The sequence below is a fragment of the Acipenser ruthenus genome, chromosome 7 (genome assembly GCF_902713425.1).
Source record: "Acipenser ruthenus chromosome 7, fAciRut3.2 maternal haplotype, whole genome shotgun sequence".
NCBI lineage: Eukaryota > Metazoa > Chordata > Actinopteri > Acipenseriformes > Acipenseridae > Acipenser > Acipenser ruthenus.
Genome location: NC_081195.1, coordinates 8,922,296 through 8,940,051, shown reverse-complemented (window position 1 = coordinate 8,940,051; position 17,756 = coordinate 8,922,296). Strand labels below are relative to the sequence as shown.

General features: G+C 40.4%; 1 protein-coding gene across 5 annotated transcripts in view; it reads left to right on the top strand.

Moving 5' to 3' along the window:
- Positions 1-1,780: 1,780 nt before the first annotated feature.
- Positions 1,781-17,756, top strand: part of LOC117415824 (bifunctional heparan sulfate N-deacetylase/N-sulfotransferase 2-like) — a 45,111-nt gene continuing 29,135 nt past the window's right edge. The window contains exons 1-2 of one of the 5 annotated variants that reach the window (XM_059026286.1): positions 1,783-2,234; positions 6,961-7,069. The gene's annotated coding sequence lies outside the window, so the exon portion shown is untranslated. Of the gene's footprint in view, positions 2,235-6,957; positions 7,070-14,443; positions 14,539-17,756 lie in introns of those variants that run through there. The other 4 variants (XM_059026285.1, XR_009329039.1, XM_059026284.1 and 1 more) reach the window with 4 other exon arrangements.

The window sequence follows — 17,756 nt, the reverse complement described above, 5'->3', positions numbered from 1 at the left end:
GCACCTGTCAACCAAGCTCCTCCAATAAGCCCTCTATCCGAGTCTGTCCGGATCTACCAGGTTGCCTATTGTTACTGTGCGTACTATTGGTTTGCAAAATGCTGGCTTCTAACTGTGGACCAGTGTTGCCAGATGAAGAGATTTTACGTTTCTGCTCAGGCAATCTGGAGGGAAGAAATGGGCAGAGGTTTTTTAAGGTACATTTTTAATGTTAGAGGATTTTCTGTCTGAAAACATTTTTATCCCTAAGATTTATTCATAATGTGCAAGTCCTTCCTTTATTAAGATGGCGGCTGCTAAAACGGCAGATTTTTTTCATACTGTTGACCGCTGCGACCTCTGATCTCTATAGAATCTCTCCAGACGTTAGATTTACTTTGACTGCCGCAGTATAAGATCACTTCATGTGTAGCAGGTATTAGGGCCCCTAGGCCCACAAAGAGTCTGTGCTGCATAGAATTTGAGTGAGAGGCACAGGTGGGTGCTGGTGGAAATACATTTAGTTGTAAGAGCCGTGTTTAAGTGTTATGCCACTCAGTGAATATATATTCTGGAAAATGAAGAAAAAACTACATTTACAGATTATTATTATTTTGTACAATGTAGCCATGGTGTCCAAATATATATTACTGTAGGTTTAAGGCTTAAGAATTATACAAGTACAGTGCATTCCAATGAATTACAAGAAACAAGTATATGTTTAATTATACGCCATGCCAAGGGGTGAGTAGTGATTACATTAGTTGTAGTGATTGTGAGAGTAATGATTAGAAATATAACCAGCACACACACATTATATATATATATATATATATATATATATATATATATATAATGTGTGTGTGCTGGTTATATTTCTATATATATATATATATATATATATATATATATATATATATATATATATATATATATATATATATATATATAATATTAGCTTTTAAATTCCAGAATGCTGTCAGTAAACCTTCCTGCGCCCTGTTTTGAAGCTAATGCTTTTTACTACAGCACTACAGTAAGAGGCGCCTGTTAACACCGAATGAACAACTGATACGAAGGGATTTCTATCTAACTGTATCCCGTGCAACGAGTCCACACCAGATAACGGGACGCATCCCCCACATTTACATGAACAAAGAGCGGGGCAGCGGATCTGTCTGTGCTTGGCGAGATCATGTACAAATACGTGCATGCTTGTGAACGCTTTTATAAAAGTTTACCACGGTGTTTGTTTTTAGTTTTATCATGCATTTCTCATAGCTTACCCAGGTTTATGAATGTGTTTTACCATCTCTGTGCACTGCAATGCTTACCTGAGCTTTACCATGCTAGGCTTTGTTACACTTTGCTTTATTAGGACACACGGTTTTTTCAGGATAGGGATGCATACAGCACTATTATGCTGGCATATATTTGTGTCTGTGTATGAATGTATGTATGTATGTAGCCTATGTATGTGCAGTACGTGTAGCTAGATAGCTGACCTGCTGAAATGTATATATTTACACAGCGAGACCTTGGATTGGATGAATCTCTATATAACTGAATTGTTTACGGTAACGTAACGAAACATATATAGTGAAACGTACCACAGGTCAATAAACGCATTATTGCCGGGATAATACAAATGCAGACAGCAATCACTTATACAGTAAAGCGAGTGACTTCAGAGTAATTATCTATTAATTACATAAACAAAACTGTATCTTGACGAGTTAAAGCAGTATAATCATGCAGCACGTTGTCATGCATGTATGTTTGTATAACGCTGAAGAGCCCCTTCCTTCTGTGTGCCTCTCACCTGGCTGAACACTCACAGCAATTCTTCTTTAGAACTCAGCATCAATTATTTAATGGGGGGATTTGATACAATGAGTAACTGTGTATTTTTTCCTCGAGTTGTCATTGAAGATAATTTTTTTTTTTTTAAAAATCAAGAAAATGTAACTTGTCTTATTCGGGCAATCATAATCTTAACGCCGAGTATTTTTGTTTTGTTTTGTTTTAATCCAGCGAAGCAGCCCTTCCCTTATGTGGCTGGAGTGGTTTGATCCTCCGGCAGAGTCTTGTAAATGAATCGCCGAATGAAGATGGCGGAACAGTGAGGGCTGGAGTCTGGGTTCTTTTAAACTTCATTTGTTTGTTTGATTTGTTTTAAGATAATTTGGAAGCTTGGAGATTTTTCTGTGGGTGGCATTTTTCATTTGTTGGTTTGTTTTTAAACAAGACGATCGGTGAGTTTTTTTGTAGTTTATTTATTTATTTATTTATATTATTAAAACACCGTCGATGTTGGTGCACTGTAATGTTGTCGAGTGAGAGAAGAGAGAGATTGTGTGTGTCTATGTGGCCTGTCTGACTCTGAACATGCATCATGAGTGAAACAATTTAGAGTCGAGAGAGAGACTGCTGGTAAAAACATTTAAAAACAGGGGTGTTGAGGGGCAGAAGGGGAAGGTGAGCTAGAAAATGTGTTATACAAAGGGGTCACTGGTTTTGAGCTTTCGCTAAATGCAGAAGTTAACATTTCTCGTTGAACGATGTATTGGACAAGCTAGTCTGTGATTTATCCCCCAGAAATTTAGCTACGTTTGCCTCAGTGTCGATTAAATGCAATTTAATTCGCGATCGTTATTATTATTATTATTATTATTATTATTATTATTATTATTATTATTATTATTATTAATAATGATAATAATAATAAACAACCCACATAAACGACTATTTTATAAGAACATTTTGAAACCCGTCTTCAATACATTTGTAGTTTACGAATAATAGTCAGTAGTGATGACGATGGTAATTCGAGAATAATCGCTCACATGGTGTGAGTTAATAATAATAATAATCGCTGGATTGTGTGTTTTGAATATCGCAAAACAAGTTACGTGCAATCCAAAAGAGAAACACAGCTGTCATTTGAACGTTGTGAGGCTGCAGACCGTGCACGTCATTGCTGTTTTTCAAATTGCAGTTGTTGGGGGATATTGTGGTGTGGTGGAATGTGGGGATCTGTGTGTGTGTGTGTGTGTGTGTGTGTGTACTGAACTAAGCGGAATAATTGCATAAATAGCTTTGATAATGGTAAAAAGAACAGAGACGAGAGGCAGTAAGCTTCAACATTAATGGAACAGTGTACCACTGCAGCGCTTTAATATTAGATCATCATCATCATAAACGCGTGTTGTCCAAACAGAATGTGCACAGTAAACTCCACCAGACCTGTATGTAACGCAATGTGGTTTTTTTTTTTTTTGATTATACACTACACTGTGCACTAAACAAAAATAATGTATAATATTGTTTAGGTGTGTGTGTGTGTGTCTGTCTATGTGCCTGTCTGTGTATCTAGCTCACTTCCAGAAAGCTTTGAAGAGCTCTCCACAGCAATCGGGTGCTGACAATCTCAGGTTTCTGGCTGCTGAATTTATCACTCTGAGTGAAGAAACATCTATGATTTGTGATGATTGCTGCTTTTCGTGGACTCTGTGGATAAAAGCAATCCACACAAACTCAAGCTGTTGTGAAATCAGCCCGATCCTCACCCCCTTCCCTGTGGAGAGCTCAGTCTGAAGAATCGAGTCGTGGGTTTGTGCAGCACTACCAGTCTGTTTACAGTCGGGTAGTTTTAGTTGCAGGCAGGCACACTGCTGGCGTCCGCTTCTTGAAGTTTTCTGACCACTCTTTCTTTCTGTCACTGTCATGCAGTGCTGTAGTCGAGGTATACGCAGGTAAACCGCGTCTACCCACTTTTAATTTGGGAAATATAGCGTTTACCCACTTCTCATGTAAGGGATACGGGGTTTACTCATTTCTACTCTCCTGTGATGTGCAAATACTAGGGTAAAGACAAGATATTTTAACAGTGAGCATCTGTGTTGTGTTGCTGTGCGTGAGACTGACAGCTGAGAGCTCTCAGTGAGAACTGTGGCGTGAGCAGGGGGGCGTGGCCACTGGACTGTTCTGTTTGTGTGAGTGTTCTGTGATTGGTTATTTGTGTTCTGTTAGGCACACTGGACCGGTGCTAGCACCCTTCATCCTAGCCCGTGAAAGGATGTTCACAGAACTGTTCACGTGAAGCGCATCGGGTCTGTGACAGTGCAGACGTAAGAGAGACAGACCGGCATCCTCCATCTACAACCTGCAGCAGCAGGGGGGTGATGGGAGCACCACATGTTAGCTCTGCTTCAGCTCAGGAAAAAAACCAAACATGCACACAAAGGATAGCTGGCTTGGTGGGTTTGCATGGCTTATGTTTATTTTTAAAACCTTTTGGTTCTACATTCTCACTGTTGAGTATTCAGGTATTCAAACGAGCAGTGTGTGAAATGTATTCAGTGGGCAACATTTTGTATTCATTCCTGTAAAAGATAGGTGTGTAATGATTCTGTGTATCAATGTGTCGTGATGCTTCCTTACCAGTAGATTCTGTATTGTAATAGAGGAGGTGTGTTTCGTTTGGTTTGTGATACAAGATCAAAAGCACAACTCCTTGCAGTTCACCAGATGGTTCTTGAGTGGAGAATAAGTGTTTTATGGTTGGTATGGATGCATACTCTCCCCGTCTCATTTCTTGTTGTCTATTAAAATATTCTATCATTAAATGGATCCTATTATGCAACACAGAAGCAGACATGTACTGTGACCTGTATATCGTGATACATATCATGTCGTGACGTTTCTGTATTGTTGTATCCCCAGGGATGGAAATAAGACCCCTATTGCATAGCAGATTCGCCCATTCCAGGTTTTATTACGAGCTTGATTAGCTGCAGTGTAGGTAACAAGCTCAGGTGTGTCTTATTAAACTCGCAGTAAAACCAAGAATGGGTCAAACTGCTATGCAGACAGTCTCATTTCCATCCCTGCACCCCAAGTAACAGGATAGATAAAAGACTGTGTCAAAAAGATATCTTGCAGAAAGAACCCAACGCATCAGCGAGGTCTGAAACTAACGGCAGCCATTCCTTCCACTGCACAGAAGGGTGTTTCTCTCCTCGCAGGAGGGGGCTTGGTGTGATGTGGTTCATTGTACACTTGGTGAAGATGTGTGGCAGTTATCCTCAGCTGAATTAATGCAGATGCTGTCAGGCGCAGCGCTGGAAGTTGGATGGGATTACTGGAGCTTCCCAGGGTTTCATTTTATCTTCATTACAACAAGGAATGGAAAACAATTTACATACCAATATGAAGGACCGTGCGAGGAGAGCATGCAATGAGAACAGCACTTCACCAGGAGTGATGTGTAAACGGGTGTGAGAGAGGGCTAACAAAAATAACACACCAGGCTGGGCAATAAGACTCCCATTGCATAGCACTTTCACCCATTCCAGGTTTTACTATGAGCTTGGTTAGCCCCAGCGTATAGGTAACAAGCTCAGGTGTGTCTTATTTAACAAGCTCAGGTGGGTCTTATTAAACTCCCGGTAAAACCAAGGAATGGATTTCCATCCCTGTAAACCTTCAGTTATCCTGCCGCTGGCATTGAGTAAAGCACTATTTATAAAAAAACAGCCCATTCAGACTTGTGAAGGGCAGCACTGAACTGTTGTCCTGAGCAGAGTTACTGTTCTAGCGATCCAGACAGCAGCGGTACTTAATATTGTCACACTTTAACCTGTAACCCTGCTCTGTCACAGACCTCTTCCACCTGGGCAGTGTCAGTAAATCACAGCTGGGGTCTCCGATAGGGCTGTAGACCCTCTGTATCGATGCATTCTCATCTTCTTTTACATTATATCTTGATCCAAGACCAACACAAGTTTAAAAGCTCTGAGTTCAAACACTAGCCACTTGTTATACATGTATCATTTTGTCTAGACTGGTGTACTCTTTATTGCTCATTTCATACAGTTACTTCAATGCTTCCGATAAGATGAGTTGCTTTTGGAGGGCTTCTGCATATTAATGTCGAACATATCAATTCCTGGACGTTGAGTTATAGAAGTAAATGCAAATAATAATATTAATTGCTGCTTTTGCACACTTCACCATAACTGAAGTGTCAGTTTACAGAAAGATATTGGTAAATATAACCATTCTAATATGAATGTATACACATCTGTCTCGTAGGACAATGTTTCATGTACCTGTAGAAGGGTATAGTGATTTTAAAAATGAAAACATGATTCATACATTTTTTGAAACTAAGAAAGATGGACAGTGTCTTTTTCAGTGCTGAATGGATCACCTTGCTTGAATTAAAAATCTTTCATCAGCAGTACTGACTGAGATTTAAAGGAGAGTTAAAGCCTCATCTCTAGTTGTTAACTAACAATGCGATAATCTGGAATAAAATAATCAATGTAGGAGGATTTCACTGTTTAAGCATCTCAATAGTGCTAGTCCAGGCTTGGGAAGTGCTCGGTATCGGTGTGGAGGGGCTGTATTTGTCCGTTTGACTTTGGGTTTATCACTCAGTGAGGGTTCAAAGGCCACCCTTGTAAACACACGCTATGCAGCAGGCAAACACAATACAGTATTGGATTCAAGGGCTTTATTTTCAGTTTTTTGCAAAATCAAAATAAAAAAATGTTGGTGTGTTTTCACCTGAAGTGTAGCACTAATTATGGATTTGTTTCAGTACTGTAGGATGCTGTCTTTTTCATGTACTGATATAGATTAAAATCACCATCTTTGCATGTGTCTGTCTGTCTCTGATTGTGTGTGTGTCTGCCTGTCTCTGTCTATCAGTGTGTGCATCATTGTGGTGAGCTGTGTTGGTAGTATGACCCGTGGAATGGCCTCTCCTGTCGCAGGCAGGCGTGTGTGTGTGGTTTGGAAAGAGAGGGGAGAAGGGGGAGCAAACAAGAAAGAACAGACTACAGCTTCTGTGTGTAAAATAACCTGCGCAGCTCGGATAAGGGGAACAGATGCGTGAGGATTAATACAGAGCTGCTGTGGAGGGTGGTGGTGTGAAGACCGATTTAGACAGTGATGGGTGTCTCTTCATAGCAGGTAAAGTGTACTGGAGGCTGAAACGGAACGGAAATTTCCACTGCGACAGACGGGAGGGGGAGAGGGAGCCATCGCCGTGGTCTTGCCTGGTCTTGCCTGCTTTTAACAGGTCTTTATTTGAAACATTCATTCCCACTCTGGACAAAGACACATGGAGTCAGACGTGTACACAGAGGCATCCACACACTGTTTGATTTACAACAAAGCAACTGAAAGACTAAGTAGCAGGGTTCCAAAAATATAGCACTATAAGTCCCTACGTGTTGCTACAACTGTTTAAAGAAAACTGAGGAGTTCTGAGCCCCAGGACTGGGTGCGGTAGGATTAGTGTAACCCAGTTAGGTTTATGTACAGTTAATGGAAATTTCATAGTCGTATCATTGCGTTTCCCATACACCCAGTTAGAGTAGGAAGTAGAGATGTTTTTTTTTTTTTGCAGCAATGTGCATGCTGACGATTTATAAATATTACCAGCTGATAAGATTCTGCTGACTGAATATTTGCAGGAACACTTTAACCTTTTTCTGGTGTTTGAGTTCAAGAACCATGTTTGGTTTGTCACAAGGCCTGGCTGCTACAGTAGCAGTAGTCCTGTAGATTGCAAAGAACACAGCGAGAGAGATAGATTCAAATTAATGCAGTCAAACTCTTAATGTCATCTTTTGAAGGCTGGGATCAGAAATCAGTTTCGTGTGATACTGTGGATACACAGTGATCAATATGCATTGGTTTCCTTTCCTTTTCTAGTCATTTGTAAATTCTCTCATATGAACGAATACAAACATGGTCGTTTGTCATCCGATACATTTCAAGCAGCATTTGTTCAAATATTCACATGTCCCAGCATTACTTTTTAGGTATTTGAATTGTTGAGACAAAACCCATTTATGTGCAGTTTTACAGAGCTTTTATCTCTTGTGTTCAGGAAGCTCCTTAATCTGGTGAATACTGACCGCTGCTGAGCCTGCAGAAGGATAAACATAATTTGTTTATCAGGGATGGAAATAAGACTCCTCTTGCATAGCAGTTCCAGGTTTTACTACAGTGTTAGGTGGCAAGTTCAGGTGTGCATTATTAAGCTCCTAGCAAAATGAGGATTGGCTCAAACTGCTACTGTATGTATAACAGAACTAGGGACAGTGGTATGTATACTTCCAGTCAAAGTTAATATCTCCTGAATGCTTGCAATGCACTTAGACCTACATCGTTCTCAGTCTAAATGATAAATGATCTGTTTTAATGGAGGTCCTGGTGGAGATTGAATAGTTATTGTATTTCTTGCTCTTATTGTATTACTTGTATTGTAACACTTAATGTATTTGCTTACGATTGTAAGTCGCCCTGGATAAGGGCGTCTGCTAAGAGATAAATAATAATAATTGTTTTTAACAGACTGTCCTGTACAGTAAAGCTGACCACAATGTGTGATTGGAGGGCTGTCCTTCACGCCCCGGGGTGAATTGGAACAGATTGCCCCTGTGCAGCAGGTAGAGAGGTCCCTGGGAGTTGCTGATGCTGTAATTTAAGGTTCTCGCGTTGATTTATTTTCTTGGCTCGTGGAAACTGGCACTTATTGCCTCTGATTGCGCCACAGCATGCTCAGACTCAGTGCAGGAGAGTGGATCTGTATTGGCTTGTTTTACCTGTTTTAAACTTTATCACAAGTGTTAGTCAATCAGTCAAGCTCATTATGAGAGTCCTGCATGTGCAGCATCAATGTGAATTCATGGAACTGTACACTTCCTACAGTATGAATGCATACACTGTGTTTGACAAGCTTTTAAGAACAACGTTTAAACTCTAACCCAACACTCCCTATTTTAATGTGCTGCTGGTTTTCGCTTTCTGATTTAAAGTCAAACAAAGGAACAATGTGTCGTCTTTGTCGGTCTTTGTGGTCTAGCAGGAAATACGTTCAAGAAGTTTTGTCTGGTTACCGTTTGGGTGCTTTTTTTGTGTTTTTGCTTTCAAACATTTGACTTGTTAAAGACTCATTGAAGATGTGGAATAAAATGAAAATCAAATTCAAACATTTGACTTGTTAAAGACGCATTGAAGATGTGGAATAAAATGAAAATCAAATTCAAACATTTGCCACATGGAGATCCTGAGACTAGCAAATTCTTTACTTTGTCTGCTGTCCATAGTGCAGTTCACCTGGCTAGCCATGCTAGAGAGGATGTGTTGCTCTTTCACACAGATCAGGTTAGATTCTGCAGTACAGTCCCTGACTGACAGACGGGAAGGAAAGAAGTTTGTTTTAATGTTGCTGCTTTGCCTCTCTACTAGTTTACCTGTTGACCTGACAAGAGATTCAGAAAAGCAGACCTTGTTGACATTGTAGGTGTAACAAGCTTAACCCCTCCCCTTTTAAAGTCCTAATTACATATTTCCCAGTTGTGCAAACAAACAAAAAAAAACATTGCATGGTGGGAGATGTTGTCATTTACCGTCTATCTATTGCTGTTTAAAAGCTGCTTTTGAACTACACATCCCAGGGTGCTCAGCAGAGCTAAAATTGGGATATCTCCTATCCATCTCACCTCCCTTTCCCATAGAAACATTATACAATGCATTCCATTTTTCAGGCCTGAGTTAACCCTTTCCCCATCAAGCTCTCCGCAGAAGTAGACAGTGCCTGCCGGACTTGGTGGAAAGGATTAAATAAACAGCGAGGTATTGAGATGTCGCCTCTGCAATCCGTTGCAGTGTTGAATCTCATGATGGGGCTGTCAGTCCCGACTCCTCTGTGTGTTTCTGTTGTTTGCGAGGCCAGTAAGTTCTGTAAAGGGGCTTCGATCTGCTGCGTGAAGCGCAGACACGGGCCTGTGAGTGAGGGTAAATATTTGGGTCATGCTTCCTCGTGTTGATAAGAGGTGGTAGCTCTTGCTTGATTACTGTGCTTGTACTCTCGATAGCGTCGGGCTGCGGGAATTGACTCGAAAACGGGAAACAATGAGCTTCTAATGCTTCCGTGGGTGTCTGGGTCAGTGGTTTCCAAACATGAGGAAGGAGGGAGTGAAATGGGGGTGCCCTGCGAGAGATCTACAGCTCTACTCTGTGATACAAATTAAGGTCAAAGCAATAAACACCCCACCCTTTGTATAAGTAGTTGCTTTTGAATAAGTCTGTGTAAGGTCTGAAAAAGAGAGCTCCTGGTATCAAAAGTTCAGGCTGACCTGCTGAAAGTTCCAAACCTCCCTTATCAGGCAAAAGCATCTCTTTTAATTAGACTCGGAGCCTTAAAACATTCTGATCCAGCGAGAGCAGAATGGCATACTATATGGAACAGAGTTAATATGCTAGAAGCAATCGAACTAGGTTCTATTTATAGTAAAAAAAACAAAAGTATTTAACTAAATAAGAAATCTAATATAATAACATTAAGTAAATGTATGAGCAGCCCTAAGTTTTAATATTCACGGTTGCATTTGCTGCCAAGAAGGTGCCTAATTAAAAATTAACCCCTTGCCTTCTGTGTATCAATGAAGTCAAATAAAATTTATAAGAGATTGCTATATTGAAGTATCTGAATTAGAAATACATGTTATAAAATCATTTAAAGTATAACTGTAACTTTACATATTCAGTAAACTGATTTGTAACCTCTTCCTTCTCTGCTGGTAGTAAAAGCAGTGTTGGAAATGACTCATTGGTTTTGGCCAGTGTAGCAGGTTTTTTGATGGTCAGCGATTTAAAAGCCAAGATCCTCTATAATGAGCGATCTCGTTAATATTAACAAACAAAATGCCTTTCAGATAATAGAAGGTAGGAGTTTATATTAAAATAAACATTTTTCTATATATCACAGAAATTAATTACAGCCTAGCCAGAAGAAATGGGAACAAAGAGTAGCGTTAAGCTAAAATTTGGTTTAAAATAATGAGTATTAGAAAATGCTTATGGTAGTCTCATATTAATCAACACTGAAAATTGGCAAAAGGAGAGGATGTCTTAAAACGTGCTTCAACTGGATTTTGTATGAACAGAGGAAGAGGACAGACTTTGTTCAGTCACTGTAAATTCTAATATGTTACAGTGGCTTGAATTTAGAGGTCAATAACTGGACCTTCCATTGAAAGCTTAAATGACTTCATAACAGATCAATGGAGTAAAATACAATTATTGAAGTATCTGAATTGGGAATAAACTTTTGAAAGAACATATTAAACATTTATGATAACAAATGCTTGGCATTGACAATATTGTTAAGACACTTGAGATAATGTTCATTTAATTTAATCAATTTAAGAATTAGTTCAGTTTCTGTTTCCAACTAAACAGAAAGTCTTTTAGACATTACAATATCAATTAAATTAAATACTATACATATTTAATTTATATAAAGGTTTTACTTCAATAAAAAACAGGAACTGAACAGGTTTGAATATGACAAAGTGTAAACTGTATTTAATAACTTTAGTACACAATGGACTTACTGGAAGAAAAATAGTCTCCCCTTTACCTGCTTGCAGCAGACAAAGTGAGATTTACTTGGCATGAAAACGAAACGATAGCAATACATTTTTAACTTTTCAACAGCAATCGGTTTATTATCAGATGAGCAAAAGCAACTGAACAACATAGATACATCAACTTAGAAAAAAACATTTTACAGAAGCGCACAGCACAAGAAGTTATAAAAAAAGTCTAATTTATTTTTATTTTTTTTCGACAAAAGGGTATTCATTTACCTTGAGTCTAAGGCAGTCAACACAGATAATGCGCTTCTCCATGTCGCCTTTCTGCACAGGGAACAGCTCTCCGAAGTTTTTGCCGGCTATCAGCGGGGTTGCCAGCTTCAGCTGTGGGTACACGCTTAGCAGTCTTAGCAGTCTCCCTCTCTTCCAAATGCTTCTTGCGAAGTTCCTGTGTTAACTGTAAAATATATTCTCTCCTTGGTAAATTCTTCTCTGTGCATTCTTTGTAAAGTACCCAGGAGTTGATGGCTGCTAGGTCCAATACATTGTAAAATACCTGAACAGACCACCGTCAGGAGCCAGCTTTCACAGAATACTTCCATGTCATCTGATCCAAAAAATCAACTCCATATTTTGTTGCGTTGTAAAACTCCAGTCTCTGGTATTTATTTTCACTAGTCCTGATGCTAATTGACTGACTAAAGCAGCACAGCTGGCAAGCAGGCGCCAGCCTTCAAAAGGCTGATTGTAAACAATAGACTGTCAGTCATTCACTCAGGCAGAGAGTAGAGACTAATCTGATTACAGCTAAACACATTGCGGACTGGTAAATAAAAATAATAAAGTAGAATACCGTTCTGTATAATGAAATACAATTGTTTTCTGTGTGTCCGTCATTGTGACTGCTCCCGGGGCTTTTAGGTATAATGTAATATATCTCCTTTATTTCTGCACTCCCGCGTTTCATGCTTTGTGAGAATATTTAATACATAGGGACAGAAAGGTACACGAACGCACAGCCCCATATGTGTTACACTACTGGAGAAAATTACATTTTAAAACCAAAAACCGCCAAAATGACTGCCGTGGGACTTCTAGTATTAATGAGCAAAATTAACGCTCTTCATTATATCGTAAAAATTAATGAAAGCTTGGCAGCCGAAGCGAGCATTTCATTTAAATTAGAAAAGTTGTCTACAGTATCAGTTCTTATTGGAAAGGTAGCGACTTTAATTGGGATGATGTTTGAGAGCCCAAAAAATGACTTCATGCGGTGAATTTGGAAAAGCGCTTACAGTGGAGTTTCATATTAATTAAAACAAAGAAATAGGGTATTTGAAATCTACTTGTGCAGGCTAATTTCTAGAAACAGAGGTCAGGTTTAGTCCAATAATGGCACTGTTAAATAAGGCTGTTATATTTAACATGTTCATTATAGCTTAAATTTAAATGAAAATAACTGAACTGATCACTGTATGCCTAGTACTTTCATACAAGGGCTTATGATAAACCCCTATAGTCTTTGTTGAAGAAATTGTTAACACACACCTGAAAAACTAATCTGAAAAGGTGAAATGGTGTACTTCTTGCTCTCTCTCGCTCTATATATATATATATATATATATATATATATATATATATATATATATATATATATATATATATATATATATATATAAATAAATATAAATAAAACATCTATTTTAATACACATATAAACTTGTATTGTGTTGTATTATAGCAAGGACTTTTTAGAGAAAGGAGAGGTTGAAAAAGAGAACTACGAGATCATGTTCAATATTTTTGGAAAGAAGTTATATCCAATGCATTTTGAAGGTTGTTATGTAACTCCAAATAGTTGTAAAATGAGTTGACTGGATCCTTCTAGAATATATAATTAACTCAAAGATAAGAACTGTCAAGGCAGGCTGATGATCAGATTTAATTGAGACTCCTGATCTATTCAATGGAGGGAAAATCCTATATAAGCCCAGAGCAAGACCCCGTTCACCACCATTGAACTTGATCTTGCAAGCTGACGTGGTCCATGCTCTGAAGATCTCTGAAAAACGGATTGCTGTTTGGGTCGTATTTAGAAGCCTCTGCCTTTTGAAGACAGTTCTTATTTTTCATGTATCCTACACTACACGTCCAAGGAAGGTAAGCATTTATTTGAATTTATATCTCGTTTATATTGGATGCATTGCTATAAGGTATAGAAATTATGTTTTAGTCTTAAGAGAGTAATATATTGTATGTTGTAGCTGTGGGCGCTTTAGCTTTTTGCATTTTATAGCCTGAAGGCTAAGCATGTGAGAACCATATTTGTATTACTGTATTGAAGTATAAATGCTGTTTAAACCTGTAAAAGCACCGGATCGCCCAGATTGTTTATTACTTGGGATTTACGGTGGTCTGCACAACCAACCAATCCAATTTTTAAAGCATTTAATAAACTGAAAAGACAGTGTCATAGACCCCCCTCCAGAAATACGGGAATGCACAGGAAGATATAGGGATGGAAATAAGACTCCCATTGCATAGCAGTTAGATCTATATCTGGTTTTGCTATGAATTTAATAAGACACATCTGAGCTTGTTCCCTATACAGTGTGGCTAATCAAGCTCGTAGTAAAACCTGGACTGGGTAAAACTGCTATGCAATAGGGGTCTTGTTTCCATCCCTAAGGTATCTGTTCCTTCTCTCGTTGAGTTGATTGTAGTGCAAAGAGAGCTCCGTTGCAGAGGCATTGAGAGAGGGAGGTGATGCTATGACTGTCCTTGGCAATAGACTTGTAGTAAATGTTTGTTATGCTGCAGAACATAGAATTGGGACCTGCAGCCAGTGCTGGGGTTTGTGGAGATGGTGAATGGAAGGAATACATGCAGCATCTCAAAGTCGTGTGCTTGCCTGGTTCCTGTGTTGTGATGAATTGTCTGCTGTGAAAACGTCGCCCATGAACATCTTGGACTGTGAACAGCCTCGCTAAGCAGTGAGACCCGCGCAGGGTCAGTGACGGAGACGTGCTTCAGTTTGCCGACGTGCTGATTGCTTTAGACTGGAACTCCTCAGGCAAGACAACAGAACTTGAAACACAGGGCTGCGCTGAAGCACCGAAACCACAGGGAGTCCAAATAACAGCTGCACGGGGTCAAGGTGCGTGAATGAATCCGTGTAATCATTGTAAACATTTCTATGAACGGACTCTAAAAATAACTGCAAATTAAAGAGCAGGAATTTACCCAGACCTTGGTAACGTGATGCCTAAATGATACGCACAGCTTTACTCGCACAGTGTCTGTTATGTAAATATTTAATTGACTACATAGGATTAAATTCGAAAAGACTGCAATTTATTTATTTTTTGTTTTATTTCTCCGCTGAGAGTGACACAGTGTGAGTGCGTGTTCCTGTCTCCTTCAGTGTGGAGTGTGAGAATGAGTCTCTTTGTGTCTGTGATGTGTGCAACTGAGTCTCACGGAGAGAGCTGTAATCGTGCTGTCAGTGAACACAGAGAGAGAGAGGAGGAGGGTAAGGATGGTAGAGAGAGAATAAGAGAGAAAGAAAGAAGAGCAGTAAAGATGGTGGAGGAGAGATGCGGGGGAGATGGAACAAGAGAACTCCTGAGAGAACTCCTTGAGAGAAAGCAGAGCTGTGACTGAGCTGGGAGGAGGAGGGACCCCATTCAGGGGGAAGCGGGGAAAGGGAGCCTTTAATAGCGTGAAACAGGTTATAGTATGCTATGGTCTTGGCTTCCATTTGCCCCATAATACCATTACACTAGCACTGCTGTTGTAGTTGGAATATGCACATTATTTTACCTATGGCTCCCAACCTACAGCGTTATAAAGTGGAAGCACTGTCAAATCCTTTGACAGGTATCTTGAAGTCTATGAGACCCTGAGCGTGTCAAAATGTTTTCTAATTTTCATTTAGATTTACTGCAGAGTGAGTGTAGAGGTTAGTTTTGGGTTGTCTGCTTCAGGGGTGGAAACAAGGCTCCCGTTACATAGCAGTTTGATCCATTCCTGCTTTCACTGCAAGTCTAACAAGACACACCTGAGCTTATTACCTATACACTGTGGCTAATCAAGCTCGTAATATAAACTGGAATGGGTGAAACTGCTATGCAGCAGCAGTCTTATTTTCCATCCCTGCTGCTTGAAGAAAGGCTTGTGGAGGTGCTAATGAAGCTGTATGCTAGTTATTGACAGGTGTGCTGGGCTGTATGAGATGTATTGACATCGGTCAGCCCCTTCATAGCACAGCTGTAACAGGAGGTACAGCCGAATATCGGACAGCTAATCAACAACAATGACCAAAGCATTTTTCAAAAGCAAGAGGCAAGCATGTAGATTCTTCAAGAAAGATGCCCCTTTATCTAATCTCCATTTGTGACCCCTGGTCCTTGTTTCTTTTTTCAGGTCGAAAAAGTCCCCTGGGTCGACATTGTCAATACCTTTTAGAATTTTGAATAGATACAATTATTTTAGCCTGTCTGCATATGACATGAACACACGCTGTCCTCCGAAGCGTGTGCCGTCAGCCGCCCGCTTCTTTACACTCTACAGACTCACCGTGCAGCCGCCTCAGAGCTACAGCGTCGGAGGACAACGCAGCTCTGGGCAGATTACAGGCAAGCGCGCAGGCGCCCGGCCAGACTACAGGGGTCGCTGGTGCGTGGTGAGCTGAGGACACCCTGGCCGACCTAACCCTCCCTCCCCCCGGACGAGGCTCAGCCAATTGAGCGCCACCCCCTGGGAGCTCCCGTCCACGGTCGGCTGTGGAATAGCCTAGACTCGAACCGTCGACATCCAGGCTATAGAGCACATACTGCACTCTAGCGAGTGCTTTTACTGGATGCGCCACTCGGGAGCCCCTTATGACATGACTTTTAAACCAGGAATAATTCTGGTCGCTCTTCTTTGCACTCTTTCTTCCAGAGTAGCAATATCCTTGAAATACAAACATGTGTGTGCGTATAATTATACACTGTAATACATTATGCATTGGGAAAATTAAAAAGCAAAAAAATTGACTTTTCACGAAAGCCTTCAGATGCAGTTGAATAAGTGGCCTGTGCTGTTAATATAATAAATAGGTGTGAGGGACCAAGTCGGACACCAGGGCTATTTAATTGACGAATTAATGTTTTGAGTCAAGCAAAATAAAATCAGTAATGGAAGTGTTGCCCCGCTTCCTGTCTCTAACCAGCTCTGCCTCCTTGTGACGCTACTTCAAGCAGACAGGCGTTTCCACCCATTCCTTCATCTATCCACACATTGCTGGCTGCTTTATGCAATATCTTCAGTGGGCGGAAAAACTCGCGATCTGTGTTTTATACCCTGCGATAAGGAATATTACTTCGCTCGATAAGGAGCTCTGGTTATTTACTTTAATTGTTTTGTTTTATTTGTTTTTAAGATAAGTAATCTCTTGATCCTGTTGTAATTGCTGCTTTCTCACGAGTTCATTGATTTACTGGTGGCAGCACTTTCTCAGCTTTGTTTATTTACCTGCCTCGTAAAGCTGAGTTACGTGGCAGACTCTAACTCTGAGAAGAATATCTGAGACAGAGGGGTCAGTGTAGTCGAGACGCACACAGGCGATCTCTGGACTGCAGATGGAGGCAGGCAGACAGGCAGGCCCAGTTTGACGATGGGAGAATTTGACGGAGCGCTTTGCTGGTGCAGATGGAAACCTGTCCGAGTGCACGCCTGGCTGAGCTTCCGTGAGTTGTCATCCCGGTCCAGATTAAAAATACATGAATCACCGGGAACACTAATTAATCAGTTCTGTTTGCACGCAGGCACAAGGAGAGAAAACAAAAGCCTTCCCCGACCTGCAGGGGGAAAAGAAAGCCAATAAAAGGAAAGATGTTCAACTCTGTTGGTAGTTCTGAATGCTGCACACTAACAAAGTAATATGAAGCTACAAAAAAAAAAAGAAAGCAAGAAAGGTGCTGCTGAAGGAGAGTAACTGCACCTGCAGATGCAAACAGGATAGAGAGTTAAAACATTTGGGAGGGTTTGGTTAGGAGATGAAGAGGGACAGACAGGTAGTTGCGTTTTCTAGCTGTGTAACTGACAGCAGTGTCCCCGGAGGTCCCTGTCCTAAAGAGATCTCATTGCCTTCGTATGGCAGGATGCTGGCTAACACGTCCCCTGTGCTGGTGTAGTCCTCTGGAGAGTTGCAGAGCTGTCCATCTGTCCCCAGCAGCTAATTGCTTGAGCTCCCCCCAGGGATGCCTGATTTAAGAGAGAGATGAGGACCTCGGTGATAATTCAATTCCTTTTTATTGAGTCTCATTGATCAGTGCATCCTCGGCCCCTGTGACAGACCGCAGTGATATTGATGAACATGATGAAGATGAC